This window comes from Caretta caretta, chromosome 9 (assembly GCF_965140235.1).
Source record: "Caretta caretta isolate rCarCar2 chromosome 9, rCarCar1.hap1, whole genome shotgun sequence".
Classification (NCBI taxonomy): Eukaryota; Metazoa; Chordata; order Testudines; family Cheloniidae; genus Caretta; species Caretta caretta.
In genome coordinates this window covers 69,602,860-69,621,819 of record NC_134214.1, presented here as the reverse complement: position 1 = coordinate 69,621,819, position 18,960 = coordinate 69,602,860, and the positions used below count along the sequence as shown (strand labels likewise).

The 18,960-nt window shown below is 38.1% G+C and overlaps 1 protein-coding gene across 3 annotated transcripts in view; it reads left to right on the top strand.

The window, feature by feature from the left end:
* PCDH11X (protocadherin 11 X-linked) overlaps positions 1-18,960 on the top strand; it is a 992,740-nt gene that overhangs the window by 744,039 nt on the left and 229,741 nt on the right. The gene's annotated exons all lie outside the window — the stretch shown is intronic.

Sequence of the window (18,960 nt, the reverse complement as noted above, 5' to 3'; positions counted from 1 at the left end):
GCAACCTGTGGTGTGAGGTAATCACCCAGAAAGGCATTGCTTGTTGTGTCATGTTGCTTAATTAAACAAGTGGCACTGGAGGTTGATGACATCAGAAAGTGGGGAGGCAAAGCTGACATGTCAAGGTGTACTTAGGGCCAACTTACAACAGTGTATTTGATTTAGAACAAGAGGCTCCTTTGTAACTGTCACTCACCATGACAATCTCTCCCCTGTTGGACAAACACTGGATTCATGTGCTTTTCATCTCCCCTGGGTCTAGGCAGGCTCCAAACACTGTCTCTGGTCTTTAGGCTCATTGCTGGCATACAGATTCCCTGATGATAACACCTTCTCCGAAGTGGTACCCCACAGTCCAGCTGTCCTAGGCCCCAAGACCATTACTGAACCCCCAAGTCTCGTCAACAGCTTAAACACACCCTTTCCCAAGCTCCACTCACAGAAGGAGTCTGGTTGACCATTTAACCCATTCAGAGGCACAAGTCAGTTGAAGCCAGGCACTTAGAGGCTGTGCAAAGTAACTTCTTAATCAAACATGCAGAAAGCATAGAGATATACAGATCCATGCAAAAAACAACAAAACCTGTTCTCAAATCCCTCCCTTCAGTGTCCTCACCAGTCTGAGAGCCCCTGGGGTTTTCATCTGTCACTTTCAGGAGTCCCTGGTCCTCACTCCTTGGGACTCAGACTTCTCGTCTTGGTCATGGATTGTACTCTCTGACTCATGCAGCAAACTCCGTTCAGCTTCTGTTGGTCTGGAAGTCAGACAGTTCTCTCTAGCTCAAAAAGCAAACCTCTGTGTTTTTAAAAGCCAGCCTAACACCTGGTTTCTGTGATCTGTCTCCTGTTTTTGTTTTTCATTTTCCATTCTCTGCAGATAAGCTGGAGAAAACTGGTTTTATCTAGGTTGTAACCATCCAGTTGTTTTAGGACCAGGTTATTCAATTGTTGTTGGTCCTTAATGGCCAGCCCTTATAGGTGCAGGCAACAAAGTGCCATTCTCCCTCTTCTTAGCACAAAAGGTATGATGAAAGTATACAGCAAAAGACAGCCTTATGGGCATAAACACACAGAGAGTTCATAATATCAAACATAATTCATACATTTGACATTGACAGACTTCCCAAATCCTCACAGTAACAATGCCAAATTCACCTCTAGATAGGGTCGAAAGAAGGAAACGCTTACTTCCATTTCACAGAACAACTAAAGATCCTAATGTCTCCAGCAGAGTTAGAAAGGGGTGATGATGAAATTTTAATCTAACTTAATAACGGAAAGAAAATGAGTTTATCCTAACAATGTCTTTGGAGATGTTAATTATATTACAAGGGGATATTGTATTAGTCGTATATGACATTTCACAGACTTGTTTAGTACAACTGAATGAAAAAGTGTAGCTGAATAATTTACCCTTGAAAGTTGAGATGTTTTGGTGTTGGCAAAATATTTGTGAGCAGTTCACAGAAATATCAAATTCTTTTGTTTAAAATATTTGTGATGTCTCTTATGAATGGCTCATGAACAACTAACTGGGCATCTTCAGTAGCTGAAGTGTTCAGCAAATGTGTTGGCTTGTTTGTATAGGTTTACATGGTTTTTGAAACAATGCTAAAATATTCCTTGTTTGGATGTCCTTAAATTATTTGAGTTTGAATGCACTTTTATTTGTATTCATGCTAACAAAGCTCAGCTTTTCACCAAACATAACCACAAAGGGGGCGGGGGAGTCACACACAATCAAAAACATTAATTTTTAAATTTGAATGAATATTCATGTTTTTTTCTTTTACTATTCACTCAACTCTGTTATTTACCCATATTTCACCAAAGTAAGTATTAGATGCAGGATATAGGTATGTATGACTATGGTGCACTCTGAGCCTTGACTTGACTGCAAAGGACATCAGAGTGAAATGGATGCAAGAGAAATCACTACATTAGGCAAAAGTGCACAGATGCTGCCTTTGCCACTTAAAATGAGGCTCAGGTTTGGAGCTGTTGCTCTTTTTGAACCCAATTTCTACAGCTTTAGATCAAAAGAAAAATGGATCACTTAGGAAGCCTCTGAAATGTCAGTTTGAGTCTAATAATATCCACACTGACAACTGAATGCCATTGACACATCTCACTATGCAGAGACACCTGATGTCTTTTTGAGTGTGAAATTTGCAGAAAGTTTAGTCACCTGTTTCAGAGAGAACTAATTATCTGACAGCTCGGTTTTAAACTTGATACCAATAATAATTAGTGTTTTTGTAGTGTTAAGATGTGTTCTCTAACTTTTATCCTTTTTCAATAACCTAACTACCATATACAATTGATGCAGTGTGGCATCACCCCTTTGATTTGAAGATCTCAGCTGCTTGTGGATACTCTAATTATTACTGTTATGGCATGTATCTGATGCAAATACCTAGCAGCAGGCAATACAACTACGTTTAAACAGATCTGACTCCTGTGCATTTCCACAAAAGTAAATATCAAAGTACAGTACCACTGTGGGAAAAATGTTGGCCTATTTTTCATTGAAATTACTCATTGCTGTAATTTAACTTGTATCACAGTGGAGTTGGGAGGAGCAGAAATATCTTGTCTTACTTGCTCACCAATTAATATGTTAAACTTGCTGTCCAAGAATTTAGTACTTTGTTGGCTAAATTTGTCACATGTACATAAAGTTTCCCAAGATATTTCTTGTTTAATATCTATTCATTTAGCTTTAGTTTCTCCTTCCATGCTCGAAAGCCACCATGTGGAAACGCTGATTTCCTCCACCAAACAAGTTTAATTTTCGGTCTAATTCAGAATGGCTTGATAAAGTTGAAGCACTCTCAGCTCAGTTTGTTTCAGGAACAGACATATGGCTAATGTAAAAAATAAGGATATGAAGTAAAATGAAGCGCAAGTCTAGGAGGTAGCTGAAACTACTATAAAATGAGGAGCATGACCGTTATTCCTTCTCAAGACCTCTCTATAGTCTTGGAACTTTAAAAAATAAGGATATGAAGTAAAATGAAGCGCAAGTCTAGGAGGTAGCTGAAACTACTATAAAATGAGGAGCATGACCGTTATTCCTTCTCAAGACCTCTCTATAGTCTTGGAACTTTCTTAATTTGAAACACTGATCTGAATATTGGGCTTCAGGATATTCTTCAAATTGCCTGAATGCAGTTTTATCCAGACTTGCAGAACAGGGCTATACAGCGTGAATGTGAAAAGCCTTTAATAAAACTACTCAGTTAGAACTGACCCAGAACTTATTAAGAGCCCTATCAAAGGTGACAAATGTCCCATCAAACAGGGTTATACCCACAAGAATTTGCTTACTCTTGCTTCTCCTAATTGTTGCTCTTTGGTATTTTTCTTTTCTTTTTAAGAGATTTATTCTTAAATAATAATTTATTCTCCTGTAGAAAGATAAATATTAAACAACATGGCCATGAGAGGTTACCTTAATATTTGGAAGCCCTGTCCTAAAATGGAAACTTTTAAAACAAATAAACACTGAAAGACATTACCAATTTATCAATTGATCCATTGGTCCTAATCATAGAATCATAGAATATTGGGCTATCTTCTGAAATATCAACAATATCAGTTGAAACAGAATTAATATCAAACTTACTAGCTACAACAAAATGACTGTTGCAAATCATTGAAAGAAACAAAAGATCCTGTTAAGAGTAACTTTATCTGGAAAATGTTGGAGATGCAAAATTCCCCAACTTTGCCCTCCAAAAGTAGGGGGAGTGTTTTGTTTTTCTCTTCCCCCCCCCCCCCCCAAGAAAACAGTGCCACCAGCACAAGAGTTATGAGGAATCCTACAATAATTAAACTACTATGAGCACATGATCGAAGAAAACAAATATTGGTAAGAAATTGTTTTCGGTTTCAGATTTCTTGGCAGAGGGGGAAGGAGGGAAGTGGTATAAGAATAAAACGTTGAGAAAAACACCTATTCAGTGTCCTTTTAAAAAAATAGTTAGATATATATATTTAAAAATTGGAGAAGTGTTAGTTAAAGCTCTTTGGCTTTGTTGGTGTAATTTTTCACTCAAGAAGGAGCTCTGGAGTAACATACAGTACTGGTGCTGTATAAACGCATCGTAATGCAGAGCAGTTGCCAATAAACTCTGTTGTGTTAGTCAATAGCAGCATAAACAGGCATGTAAACTGTTAGAGGAAGTTAATGTTATCCTTAAGCAACAAAACTAACTTATGCAACTTCTTTTTCAGTTTTCATTTAAATATATTGCATGCCCAATCTGTTGCTTTTTCTGGTAATATATTACCTAAAATAGTAAGCTGTTCAGAAAAATAATTCTTTCCCTTTTCGACTCCCATAACAATTCAGCAGAAATGTGTCTTTAGTTGTGAATCCAATTGTAAAGAAGAAATGTAGTATATTTAAAGAGAACAAATTTGATTTTAAATCTGTTCAATGAAGGAAACAATGTTAATGCAATGTTAAGAACTCACACTTAAAGTCAGGAAATGAAAAAGTTTACGTATTTATCATGCCCCCAGTTGTGAGGTTGGGATGCTGGGGCTGTGTACCAAGTCATAGGCAGGACAGCCCTGGCTTCCTCACCCTTCTGCTACAGCTATTCTGGCAACAATCTGGTGCTCTCACTCCAGTACTGTGATGATGCTGCTGTTTTTGCTATGACATGGGGCTGGGCCTGAATCTTTAGAATGCTCTGCTATTTTGATACTGCTGATTAAAATTTCCAGAGGAACACTAGCCAGGGAAGGGAAATATGGTGATTTTTAACAGTTTGTAACTCAGCTAAATTCCATGGCACGTTAGCTCCAAAGCTTTCTAACTGTTGAATTTGCTCATATTCCACTCGTACCACTCGCCCCTCCCCAACAATCCCACCGGTAGGGTGAATGCCAGCCGCAGAAAATACTGGCTGAAAGGATGACTGTTTCATAAAAAATAGCTTGTGAATACAGGGATTAATAATGGGTAACTGGTTTGCAACCTTGCAAGTGTTGCCTGGCACCCACCAAAATAATTAGTGACAGGATCGTATAGTCCATCTGATGTAGTTTTGCAGAAGAAACTATTAGTCTCAAACTGAAAGGAAACAATCAATGTGAATTGTTTCATCATAGGAGAAAATGGCTACATTTCTTCCCATGCTGCCTTGTCTGATGCTTAGAAACACTCTTGCTGCTGAAATATGTTATTTAGACATTGTAAGTAAAACTGTACTCGCAGTTGGACAGCAGCCCTCATGCTGAGATAAGAGATTGTGGAAAGTGTTGGGTCTCTTGCCCCCCTGCTTAACAGAGCGTCTCTGGTGTATTCCAACAGGAATGTGCTCTTTTTTAGAAAAGATTTTCTTTCTTTTTTTTCAAAAAATACCGATAAAGTATCAGTCATTGCTCACCCTACTGATGGACAAGGAATATGGTTGAGTACTTCTGTTCCAGATTCTTCATCCTAAAATGTAAGATAAGATAAATATAAGACCTAAGATATGGGCAATAGGGAGACAGTAAGAATTGTCCTATCATTTTTTAATTTTTTGTCATGGATAGGCGGAGATTATTCCATTGTAATTAGGGAAAGATGAATTCATGTGAATGAAATATTAACCAATTCATTCTCAAACTATTCACATTTATTTTCAGAGTTGAAAAAGTTTGTCTGATTTTCCCAAAAAATTGTCATGGCCCTCAGTTCTGACTTGGATCAGAAGCAGGAGTAGAAATTGTGTGAGTGAAACTGTTCTCAGATCACATGCTCAAAGTGAAAACAGGAAGCATCAGAAATCTTTCATTTCCTAGATTATCAAGAGATGCAGATACCGTAAATATCAGAATCCCAACCATTACTGAATTGACCACCTGTCTGCAGGTCCCCAGTGGTTAAATTCATATTGCTGCTTGTGAGCCATGGAACTTTTGAAAGCACTGAAAATGGTTGACATTGTGAAGTCTCCTAGAATCCCTGGGCAGGTAAGAGCCTGCATACCAACCATCCCTTAGGGTGTCTTCCTCTGGGTCCCACAGCTGTGTAACCTCTGCTCGATCAAAGTTTGTTCTTTTTGTAGCTATACTTTGTAGTTGTTAGGTTTTTTTCTGTAGTTAATGAATTCTTGCTTGCGGATCCTGTTGAGCCGAGCAATTGGTCTTGGGTAGATTTTTTGGTTTGGTGTATTTTTTCCGAGAGATCAGCTGGCCTCTTTGTGTTTTATTCTTCTGGCCAGTGTAAAGTATTTAGCCTGTTTTGTTCTCCACTACTGTAACTCTGGACAAAGGTCCAGCATCCAAATAATGCAAAGTCTTTTACAGTAAAGTGCATGACTGACACCCCTTACAGATACTTGGGTGGAGTTTGTCTAAGGGGCACACTCACTTGAGAAGTGTGTTTTCTGTGAGGATTTTTCTAATCAAGTATCAAATTAAAGAGGCCACAAAAGCTCAAGCTTTCTCTAACTTGCAAAGCTTTATCAGCTGCTAGCTTTGAGCTTTATGAATGAGTTTTTGAGATTTGTCCACCAGTATACGGTAATTATTGTTTTACCATTGGATTATCACTTTGTTACCATGCTATTGTAGTAAACACTGGCCACCATTACATTGCCATAGATTTACAGTTACCGCATATTTGGCAGTGGTGATAATTATTTCTAGATTGCAGTGAAAGCCAGTTTACCGGCTTATCAATCATGTCAATGTGTGAAAAAACATAGGAAGAGAGAACGCAAATCAGAGTACTTAGAAAATGGGTGTGCAAATAATTCCCCAGATCAATAGGGTGGGGATCTTTAAGACATGGTGTTGAAGGAATGAATATGAGATGGATCTGAGGAGAAATCAGATACCTAGGTAGAATAGGTTAGATGGAGAGAGAAGGGAATTATCCTCAATGTAATCAAATCACTAATTCATACTGTTTTAAAAAGTCCTGACAAGTCTGGATTTTGAGAAAATGCTTGATTGTAAATATTCATTTCACATTCAGAATCATCAGATGTGACAGCATTACAGTCGGTGTAGCATTTGGCATGCAGTATCAGGATATTGAAGAACTGATGTGAAACAGCATTTAACAGCCAATCAAAAGATTGTAGTTTTATTTTTTTTTCCACAAAATCCTTCCCCCTCACACACACACACATCTTTAATTCTACAACCACTTTTGAAATGCAGCATTGACATTTGTCTTTATGTTATCAAGTTGCCATAGCATTTAGGTCTAATAAAGCACTGTATTTGAGACAAAGGGGGAAATGCTGTCATTAGTAATTTAAAGATAATAAATCTCAGACTGAAATATGTCCCAGCCTGCCACGTCTGTCTGTCTGAGTCCCTCTCCTTTTACTATATTGGGTTTGCCTATCCCCATGGCTGTACACTAATAATTAATTCAAAGAGGGTTGAAGTAATTAATCTTTCTGAGCTAGTGCAGTTTGATTGATCTTCTACGTTTAATCTAATTAGCCTGTACGTAGGTGGGAGAATGTAAAGGCTGACTACTGTACTGTACTACTTTGAGAAATGCCAGCCTTTTTGATGACCTGCTGAGACTGCTGCCATGAATCATATATACATGAAACACTAGGGGTAATCAGTAGTTGGATATTTGATTTAAAAGGTGGGAAACTGGTGAAGATCAAAATCAGGGTAGATTGAACATCTTCATTTAAATGCATATATCCATTTGTATTAGCTTAATAATGTAACTTTATATCTTGATTGTGCACATTTAAGGGCACTAGGGGTTATACAGCTGAAAGCTAAATTGGATTCTCAAAATATTTTAGCTGTTCCTTTCTAAACTGCAAACTGTAGGCATAGATCTGGCTGAGCATGGGTAAACATGTATATGGCTAGATTTGAATGCAAGGTCAAACTGTAAACAAAGGTGTGACAGGCTGTGTGCTGAAGATGACGTTTTTAGGCTTCTTAAGATATGTGGGAACACCCTGAACTGATAAGCCTGAAATATAGGTAAGGTGATGACAAAAGTGATTGGTCATTACACAATCTGCAAAGCAACTTATCCTTACATGATTGGTATGATGTCCAAACCAACTAGATTCAAGAAGTATAGATGTTTATACACATTTTTCCTAGCTATTAACTGTGCAGTGTGTGACATGATTTGGAATAACTGGTATCACCCTGTACCTAAATCCCTCTTTTTCTGTGCTTGGCCAGCATGAGCACAGAGCTGTTACCTGCCTAATAAAATAACCTGAATGATGGGATGCAGTCGAACTGAGTTTGTGGATCCCAGAGAACTGGATGAAGTGTTCTCTCAGAACTATGTGGATAAGATGTATTCTGGATAAGAGAAGTCAAAAAGGTCTTATCTCAAATCACAGGAGACAATTACTGTGTATGAATAGCATATTTGTCCAATAAAAACTGTCATGAATTACAAGAAGTCAGTTATGAAATATTTTGTGAACAAAGGATATTTCAGCACTTGTAATGCCTCAACCTCCTCCTCTGCTTTGGTTGGTGTAATTGACGTTACTGATTGATCAGAAATGTCCTACAGGAGACCTGAAAACAAGGTAGCTTGATTTAGGATGATTTTGAAAAGGAATGCTGGGGAAACTTTCTTATCATAGTCCTAGGTAGGGTGGGACTTGGAATGTCTAAAATTGTCGTGAGGTTTTGGCTAGAATTCCCAAGAAAATGTCAATAAGCATGAGAAACCCTAGGCTTCAGTTTTTGTTACAAGTGAAAACTCAAGCTGTTTTTGAAAGAAATGCAGAGTTGAGAAAGCTGGAGACTGTTTTGGATGAACACCACCAGCATATAGTTTGGAACTGAAATTATGTAAAATTTGTGTGTACACATGAATTGCATTTGAAACCAGGAGGAACTCAGCAGTTCTGACTGAGCTTTGCTTTGAGATTTTAAACTACACTTGGAGTGGAGGGTGTACAAACCTATGATGAAGAAAAACAAATAAATCCTTGTGAAACCTCTGAGTTTCAGATTTGATGATTAGAGTGGGGTCTACGTGGTGAGATGAACTTCTAAAGGGACCGTGGAAAGAATTTGGCAGCTCGGGATGTTGGGGGTTCTAAAATGTAGGGTAGAATGGGCTAACTTGTGACTCTCCCCCTCATCCTTTCATCAACCACCTGCTGTGATTTCTGAGCACAGCCAGCAGAGTGTCATTTTTCAGCCACATGTCCCCTTTAAAATACCTTTCCTATTCATGTGACAAAAGAAATAGGCTAGAAGCCTGCATGGCAGTATAGCCTGAAAGGCTTGCTGAGTCCTAGCAGGTTACCAGGCCCTCATGGTATTTGAGATTGAATAGAGCCATAACTTTTTAAAATGATGAAAACTGGAAACATTAATCATAATTTTTCAAACCTCACAGGTTTAGATGAATAGGGCTTGGATTCAACACAGCCGTAGTTTTAGTTTTAAATATTAAAACCTGGCTTGGCCCTTTGTTTTCCAAACCAAATCCAGTTCTGTGCATTGTAAGTAAGTACATTCATTACCATGTAGTGCTGCTCATGTGCATGAGATACGGAGCCCTTCTCTAAGTACCTAAGAGGCAACAGACAAGCTTTTCTGAAGTGACTGTATAATTTTCGGTGTCTGATTTTTTAGTGCCCACCCTGAGCCTCATTAAAGGGACATGATTTTGCAACAAAGCTGAGCACTTTCACTCTAGAAAATCAAGCTAAGGTGAGTCTAGTTGGTGCCCCGAATTGGAGACTCTCAAAATCCCTAGTCACTTTTGAAAATTCTGGGCTTATAAGAGCTGAAGATGTGTGTGAAAGCAGGATTCAGAATCAGTGTGTTTTAAGAAATTTCAAACATTTAATTATTAACATTAAAGTTTAGCAATGCTTCAACATTCTACACGCATTTTTGCATGATTCTGGAAAGATAAAAGCACACACACATACTCCCTTTGATGCACAGTCTTCTTTTCATAGAAAATCAATTGGAAAATTTTATCCACATTGTTGCTGTTATCCTAAAGTATACCTCTACTTTCTCCTGCATTTCCTGGACCGCATACTGGGATATGATAGATCATTTCAGGCGTTAACTTTGTGTCTCTGAATACCTGCTCACTTTATTCCCTAATGTGAAATATAAATAATACAAATATTGTGTGTATAAATAGATAGAAAGAATGGATTCACCCTAGAGTTCAGAAATCTGCCATTACCTGAGAAAGAAGACGGCACACTTGATAGTAGTTTGTATAATAAATGAGCCTTGGCAGCTATAAACAGTGATTTAGTAGCAGATGCTCTGTGATGTGCATTCATGTTATCACTTAAACTGACATGGTTTTGGAAAATCCTATTTTTCTGTTTGAGGTTTATGGAAGTTTTAAAATACATCACTCTAGCAAGCAGCCTGGGGAGGAGGTGGGAAGAGAACACATTTCTTCCCTTTGTATTTTCAAAGTCCTTTTCTGTGACTAGCTGTCATATTTACAGTAACTAAAGGCATTGGAGTTTGGTTGGGTAAATGGAATCTAATTCAGGGTAGCCTGTGTTTGAGAGGGCATCAAGGGCTGGATACTAGCAATAACCTGAAAAGTCACAAAGGGCATAGATCAAAATGGAAAGTGTATCTGTAATGTATGAAAGTTGAAGTCGCTGATAGAGTTCCATTTTGGTGACAGCCTTGAAGATGAGTGTATCTCAGGTATCTTAAATCTAGTATGGATTAGGTAGAGGTTTATCACTGAGAAGCAGGCCACTCTGAGTAAAGCAATTCCTTATCTTGTCCATTCTGCTTAAAAATGACAAGAGCTGAGAACCTGGCATCCGCTACCAATTGAAAGCTGATGTCACAAGGTCTGGAATGTCACTGAGCTTGAATAACTGCCTTTAGTGACAGAGAATAGCTGGCCTTCTCTTCACAATAAGCCTTTCTTTGCTTCTAATTTTTTTATTAAGCCACCTACACCATAAAATAAAGTTCATATGACATTTATGTTTCTATTATTTATGAGCCACGAGGCAATTCATTTTATGACCTTCTTCTGTCTATCTTCTACTTATTTTATCTTAAACTCTTACTTCTCACTTATCTTTGAGCATAACAAAATACTGTCATTGCCACTTGTTCCTTTTATATTCTTTCACAAGTCAAGATAATCGGCAGTACTATGCGTGACTTCTGTACAGGTGAAACATTAGCTTCATTGGTAGCACTCTGTTCCCTAATTTCCTTTAAAAAAAGGAAAGAAAAAGAAGAAAGGTCTGAAATGATTCTTAATTTGGAAGAATTTCCTCAATATGCCAAAATTCTGGTGATACCTTTTGATCTTTCAGTTTAGTTAGAAGCTTCATAATTACTTGCATCTTCTGAATTCACTGTGACTAGTAAACATATCAAGAAATTCGTTTAATAATGGATAACTATAGACAATCTGTCTTAACAAGAATTCTGCAGTTTGTTAATTTACATCTTTATGGAATGCTGAAGATTCCCAAAAGACAATGGGCTGGAAGTGGCAGTGTTTTGCTGAGTAAAAGTGCTTTTAATCAATAATCCTAGTGATTTTTGTCCTTGTATGAGTAAGTATGTGATTCTGGTTTAACATTTTCACTTCTTAATTTCTCTCTCTAATGGACTTCTCTCCCACTGACTTTAAGTGACATAGAGAAATAGGTGTGATTAAAGATATATATGGAGCTAACCAAGAGAAACAATTATGGGTTTTGTCTCAAAAGCCCTTTTTTCTAGCTTTTTCTCTGTATTTCTAGGTAAATGAAATGTCTTTGTATTCTTCTTCACTCTTGGAACAACTCAGTTACTTTAATCTATTTCTCCTCTCTACTTTGAAAAAAGCAACAAATTGTACTGGAGAAATTGCTATCCTAATCTGCATTTTGTGAATTTCCAATACGTCATGGGCTTGATCCAATGCCCATTTAAATCAACAGGAATCAATTAAAATCAATCACATTTACTTCAATAGGCCTTGAGTCTACTCCCATTTCAAAAGAACCATAGGGTTTGCCTTACCAGGTCAGCTTATTGATTTGGCTAATGCGGTGCCCTGATTTTATCTCCAGATTCAATATCCTTTTGAGAAGGGAAAATTCCATTGTGTGGATTAATCTTGAGAGAACTGTGTGAAATATTTACAATGAAACATCCATTAGATTTTCATCAAAATCTGGTCAGGCCTTGGTGCAAACCTACTAGGAGAGTCAAAGACCTTTTTGAAGTGAACAGAAGGACCCGTGTTTATTTATAATTTGCACTGTAATCCTGTGAAATTCAATGATTTTTATGTGACAACAAGTGAAATTCTAAATGTGTGCAATAGCTAGTTCTAACCATCCTCACTCCCACACTATATATGATTATTTGCATACACCCATTTGCTGTGTCTTATTTTAAATTCTTGGTACAGGGACTATTTTAGTACAGCTCCAAGTGCATATGGCCCTGATCCTGACTGAAGCCCTTTATTTTAGAATATAAACAAAGCATTAATAATTTTACACTGCAAGTGACATTGATGTGCAGTAATAGCAGGTGCTGTATTGATCAGCAAGGCTTCAGACTTCACTTCATGTGCTTTTGCTTTCGTTTCGTGTAGCAATCATAGCAAATCTGCTATGCCTGGATAGTCCTGGATGCCACAATTTATACTCTGCAGTAGATGACATCTATTGAAGGATAGTAGATCAATCACATTGTCTGCTATTTGCATATATGCTGTAGTGTAACTCAACACATCATAAAATCAAAATAGAATTGTAGGACTGGAAGGGACCTCGAGAGGTCATCTAGTCCAATCCCCTGCACTCATGACGGGACCAAGTATTATCTAGACCATTCCTGACAGGTGCTCATCTAATCTGCTCTTAAAAACCTCCAATGATGGAGATTTCACAACCTCCCTAGGCAATTTATTCCAGTTCTTAACTACCCTGACAGTTAGGAATTTTTTCTTAATGTCCAACCTGAACCTCCCTTGCTTCAGTTTAAGTCCATTGCTTTGTGTCCTATCCTCAGAGGCTAAGGAGAACAATTTTTCTCCCTCTTCGTAACAACCTTTTATGTACTTGAAAACTGTTATCATGTCCGCTCTCAGTCTTCTGTTCTCCAGACTAAATAAACCCAGTTTTCTCAGTCTTTCCTCATAGGTCATGTTTTCTAGACCTTTAATCATTTTTGTTGGTCTTCTCTGAACTTTCTCCAATTTGTCTACATCTTTCCTGAAATGCGGCACCCAGAACTGGACACAATACTCCATTTGAGGCCTTATCAGTGCATAGTAGAGTGGAAGAATTACTTCTTGTGTCTTTCTTACAACACTCAAACTAATACATCCCAGAATGATGATTGCTTTTTTTACACTCTTGACTCATATGCAGCTTGTAACACACTATGACCCCAAGATCCCTTTCTGCAGTACTCCTTCTAAGCAGTCGTTTCCCATTTTGTAGGTGTGCAACTGATTATTCCTTCCTAAGTGGAGTACTTTGCATTTGTCCGTATTGAATTTCATCCTACTTATTTCAGACCATTTCTTCAGTTTGTCCACATCATTTTGAATGTTAATCCTATCCTCCAAAGCACTTGCAAACCCCTCCCAATTTCGTATCATCCGCAAACTTTATAAGTGTACTCTCTATGCCATTATCTAAATCACTGATGAAGATATGGAACAGAACTGGACCCACAACTGGTCCCTGTGGGATCCCATGTTATATGCCTTTCCAGATTCATTGTGCACTACTGATAACTACTCTCCCAACCAGTTATGCATTCATCTTATTTTAGCTCCATCTAGGTTGTATTTCTCTTGTTTGTGTATGAGAAGGTCATGCGAGACAGTTTCAAAAGCCTTATTAAAGTCAAGATATACCTCATATACTGTTTTCCCCCATCCAAAAGGCTTGTTACCCTGTCAAAGAAAGCTATTAGGTTGGTTTGACATGATTTGTTCCTGACATCCACACAGATCACCTAATTATCTTTTAGGTGATTGCAAATTGATTGCTTAAGTATATCTCCATTATCTTTCCAGTACTGAAGTTGAGATGACTGGTCTGTAATTCTCCAGGTTGTCCTTATTCCCCTTTTCATAGATTGGCACTATATTTGCCCTTTTCCAGTCCTCAGGAATCTTTCCCGTCTTCCAAGACTTTTTGAAGATAATGGCTCAGATATTGCCTCAGTCAGCTCCTTGAGTATTCGAGGATGTATTTCATCAGGCCCAAATGACTAGAAGACATCTAACTAATTTTTAACTTGTTCTTTCTCTATTTTAACTTCAGATTCTATCTCATTTTCACTGGCATTCACTATGTGAGATGTCTCATCACTACTAAACCTTTTGGTGAAAACTGAAACAAAAAAGTCATTTAACACTTCTGCCATTTCCACATTTTCTGTTATTGTTTTTCCCTCCTTACTGAGTAACAGGCCTACCTGTCCTTGGTCTTCTCCTTGCTTCTAATGTATTTGTAGAATGTTTTCTTGTTACCCTTTATGTCTCTATCTAGTTATCTCATTTTGTGCCTTGGCCTTCCCAATTTTATCCCTACATCCTTTGTTTATATTCAGACTTCACAATTTGACCTAGTTTCCAGTTTTTTGTAGGACTCTCTTCTGAGTTTCAGAAATTGAAAATCTCCTGGTTAAGCCCAGGTGGTCTCTTGACATATTTCCTATCTTTCCTATGGAGTGGGATAGTTTGATCTTATTCCCTAATAATGTCTCTTTGAAAAACTGCCAATTCTGTTGAACTGTTTTTCCCCTTAGACTTGCTTCCCATGGGATCTTACCTACCAACTCACTGAGTTTGCGAAAGTCTGCCTTCTTGCAGTCCATTTTCTTTATTGTGCCATATCCCTCTTGTCATTCCTTAGAATCATGAACTCTAGCATTTCACGGTCACTTTCACACAAGATGCCTTCCGTTTTCAAATTGTCAGCCAGTTCCTCCCTGTTTGTCAGACTCAAATCTAGAACAGCTTCTACCCTAGTGGCTTTCTCCACCTCTGAAATAAAAAAATTGTCTCCGATACATTCCAAGATAATAATCTTTTTGGATAATCTGTGCCCAGCTGTGTTATTTTTCTAACAGAAATCTAGGTAGTTGAAGTTCCCCATCACCACCAACTCATGTGCTTTGCAAGATTTTGTTAGTTGTTTAAAAAAAAAACTCATCCACCTCTTCTTCCTGGTTAGGTGGTCTGTAGTAGACCCCTACCATGACCAGGAGCCTACCAAATTCAGTCCATTTTGGTCAATTTCATGGTCATAGGATTTTAAAAATCATAAATTTCATGATTTCAGCTATTTAAATCTGAAATTTCACAGTGTTGTCTTTGTAGGGGTCCTGACCCAAAAAGGAGTTGTGGGGGGAGGGGGTGTCACAAGGTTATTGTAGGGGAGGTTGCGGTACTGCTACCCTTACTTCTGTGCTGCTGCTGGCATTGGCGCTGCCTTCAGAACTGGGCATCTGGAAAATGGTGGTTGCTGACCAGGAGCCCAGCTCTGAAGGCAGAGCCACTGCCAGCAGCAGCACAGAAATAAAGATGGCATGGTCTGGTATTGCCACCCTTCTGCAGTTCTGCTTGCAGAGCTGGGCCCTCAGCAGCTGCCACTCTCTGGCCCTTCAGCTCTGAAGCTAGCAGTGTAGAAGTAAGGATGACATGTTTTGGTATTGCCACCCTTACTTCAGTGCTGTAGTGAGATACATTTTAAGGATTATTTCAGTAGTATTTGTTTCTGGTAGAGTTTACCCTTTGTTAGGCACTTTCCAATCATAGTCCTTGTCACAAAAACCTTACAGTGTTATAGACAGAGAGAGCCAGAGTAAGGGAAAGAGAGATATCATATTACTCCTGGGGGAATTCTGTGCCAAAAATTAAATATTCTGCACCAAAAAAATTAAAAATTCTATGTACAATATTTTAAAATTCTGTAAAATTCTGCATATTTTATTTGTCAAAATAACACAGTAGAATCACTCTGGTTTCAATTATTTCTGTAATTTATTTAAACTAAAACACAATGGATGAAGAATGGGAGAGGGGAACATTGGAGGAAATCCCCTTGCCTAATAGTAATATAGCTAGGTTTCTTTCTTTCTAGTTATTAGTCAACAAATATATGCAGTAATATGCTCAGTGTTACATCATAGGCAACAGAAGAGCAAATGAGGGCTGGGGAAACAAACTCACAATTTATATTGGCTACGGAACTTCTCCAGGAAGAGCAGTAGCAAACAGTTCATAGAGCACATTTTGACAGGGAATTTTTTTATTCCAAAAATTTAGACCAGTTCTAGTCACTAAAGCAGCATAAGCATTTATAAGGCCATACTGTCCTTTACACCACTCTGGCAATGTAAAGGAGCCTTAAAACTTTTACACCTGTTTTTATACTCCTGGGAGAATTCACAAAGAGAATGGTAACAATTCACTAAGCAGGCCGGCTGCTACCTTATGCTCTGATTGAGGGACAGAGCCTGCCCTACACCTACCTCCTCAGAAACACCCTAAAGCCCTGCCCCTCCATGCTGAGCATGCTACAATAGCGAGCAACAGGGACGGAGTCTCTCTCTCTCTCTCGCACATGTGCACCACTACCCACCTCACTACCGGCTGCTCTGGGCACCCAAACCAACCTGCCTGCGCTGCCAGGGAGGGGCACCTGACCGCTCTTGAGCCTTCCCTTTGTTTCCCTGTCTGAAGTTATTTTTCTACAGGGAAGCAAAAGAAATCTGTGGGGGACATGAATTCTGAATATGCACAGTGACGCAGAATTCCTCCAGGACTAATCATATAAATAAAGTTGTCAATGAGGTAGCTGGCCACATCTTGGTAATAAAATACTTTGATTTGGTAACATACTCCTGCTGTTGTTTTTGAAGTAGTTAATTACTATCTGAAGGAATTGCAACTCAGAAAGTCTGAGTCATCATGTCTCCCAAGGCTAAAGTTCAATAGAGGTCTGCCTAAAGACACAATCTAGGCCATAGCTTTGAACCATACAAGTTATCAAAATATCAGAAGAGTTATGCCACCTGTTGGTTCCTTATTAATATTTTGTAAATACTGAGTTTGGGGTCAGAGTTGCACTTGACATATGTTTATAAAATACTGCCTGTGAATGTCTACTGCTTAGCACTCTATCACACTTTCTGCAATATCTAATGTGGTCACTAGGAAATAATGACATTATTATGCTAATATTTTCTATTCTGTATAATTCCATCTCTCCTAGATGCATAAGAAGGAGAAAAGATGTTACTTGTAAGGTCATATCAATATCCTGAGACCAAAATGTTTGACAGATTTAAGAAACTTCTGTACATACAGATCACCTCACCTTCCCCAAAGTTGTAATCATTTTTAGAGTGAATATAGGAGCTTACCAACACACAATAACACTATACAACAGTTTACAGCAGGATGTGAGGAAAAATATTACATCCAATAAAAATTGCAGGATGAGGTTACACAGGAAGAATGTAGCTACCCAAGTTAATTTTGTTTGGGATACCCAGATTAACAAGCCTATATTATGTGACATGAGATTTTTAATGAAAGTGATCAGGAAATTCTTTATAGCTTATAAGAAAAAGACTCAAAGAACACAATGTCCTGTAGCATCATTTTGTGGTCTCAGTCCACTATTAGCTCATGTAAAAGCATCACCAAAACTTAGCTGCTCTTTGAAAGTCTCTCATCCAAGTGATATGAAATAATATAATACCTAGATCCTATGACTAACTCTCCTAGGCATTATGTAATACAAATAATATAGCACCCTTAATCTGTAGACTCTTCATTTTAGCAATGGGGAAACTGAGGCACGGAATGAGGGCAGTGACTTGCTCAAGGTCACCCAACCTGCCTTTAGCAGAACCAGGAATAGAACCCAGAACTTCTAAATCCTAATCCAGTGCTCTGTCCACTAGGCAATGCTGCCTCCCAGTGCATATGATCATCACTGATATGTGAGTGTAGTTCAGTTGGATCAAAATCCTTCGACTTCTTGTTCTACCATTCTTGCAGTCCCACTGATGCTTTTGGGTTACACGAGAGACAAGTCAGAGTAGATTTTGGCCCTGTGTCTTTGCTTTATGGCAAGATGATTTGATATTTGAAATACAGATGGGTCCAAACTATGAAGATTGCATCTAGATCCAAACGTTACCTTAATTTGAACTGGATCAGATCTAGTGTCTAATCTACAATACAGATGCAAATCCGTCTCTAATCTGTGGCGTTGTATTAAATGCTCAGAAAATTCTCTTGGATTGTAAACCTGTATACATTGTAACTGTATTTTACTCTTTTTTACGGAAACTGTGAGAAACTGGCATTAATATACCATACTCCAGCCAAATGCTCTTTCGATTATGTGCAAGTTAGAAATAAGCACATGAACAGAATAGATATTGTGTTTCCTGTGGAGGATTTTCTGATCCATAAGCTGGAGATCTACCAAGGTGATGGAACTGGAACTGTATTTACAGTGCTTCAGGCAGCAATTGTCTAATTCTTGGTCATCATATTTTCTTTCCTCCAGTTAAATGTGCTCTATTCCATAACATAGTCATGTTACACACTGAGGCAAGATGTTAAATTTTTAAAAAAATGCCTTTAAATAATAAGGTTATGGCACAAACCAGTAAAGACAGAAATTTCAAGGTTAAATCTGATGTTCTTCCTTCAACTCAAGCTGCTGTAAAGAAAGAAAATGGTGTGAGCGAAAGCTGCCAGTACCTCGTGAAAAGCTTAGAACAAGTATGTTGCCTCAGCAGATTTGTTTCTAAATAAAATATGCTAATAATTTTCCTTCCCTTGTTGTTAAGGATATTTGTGTGGAATCAAATTCTTTATTGTTTAGGTAATTACTTACTGCACCGATTGAGTCTTCACTCAATTTATTATTATCCTTATTGATGACATAACTGTTTACAGAGGAATTAATTTTAATGTAGCAGAAAACTGTT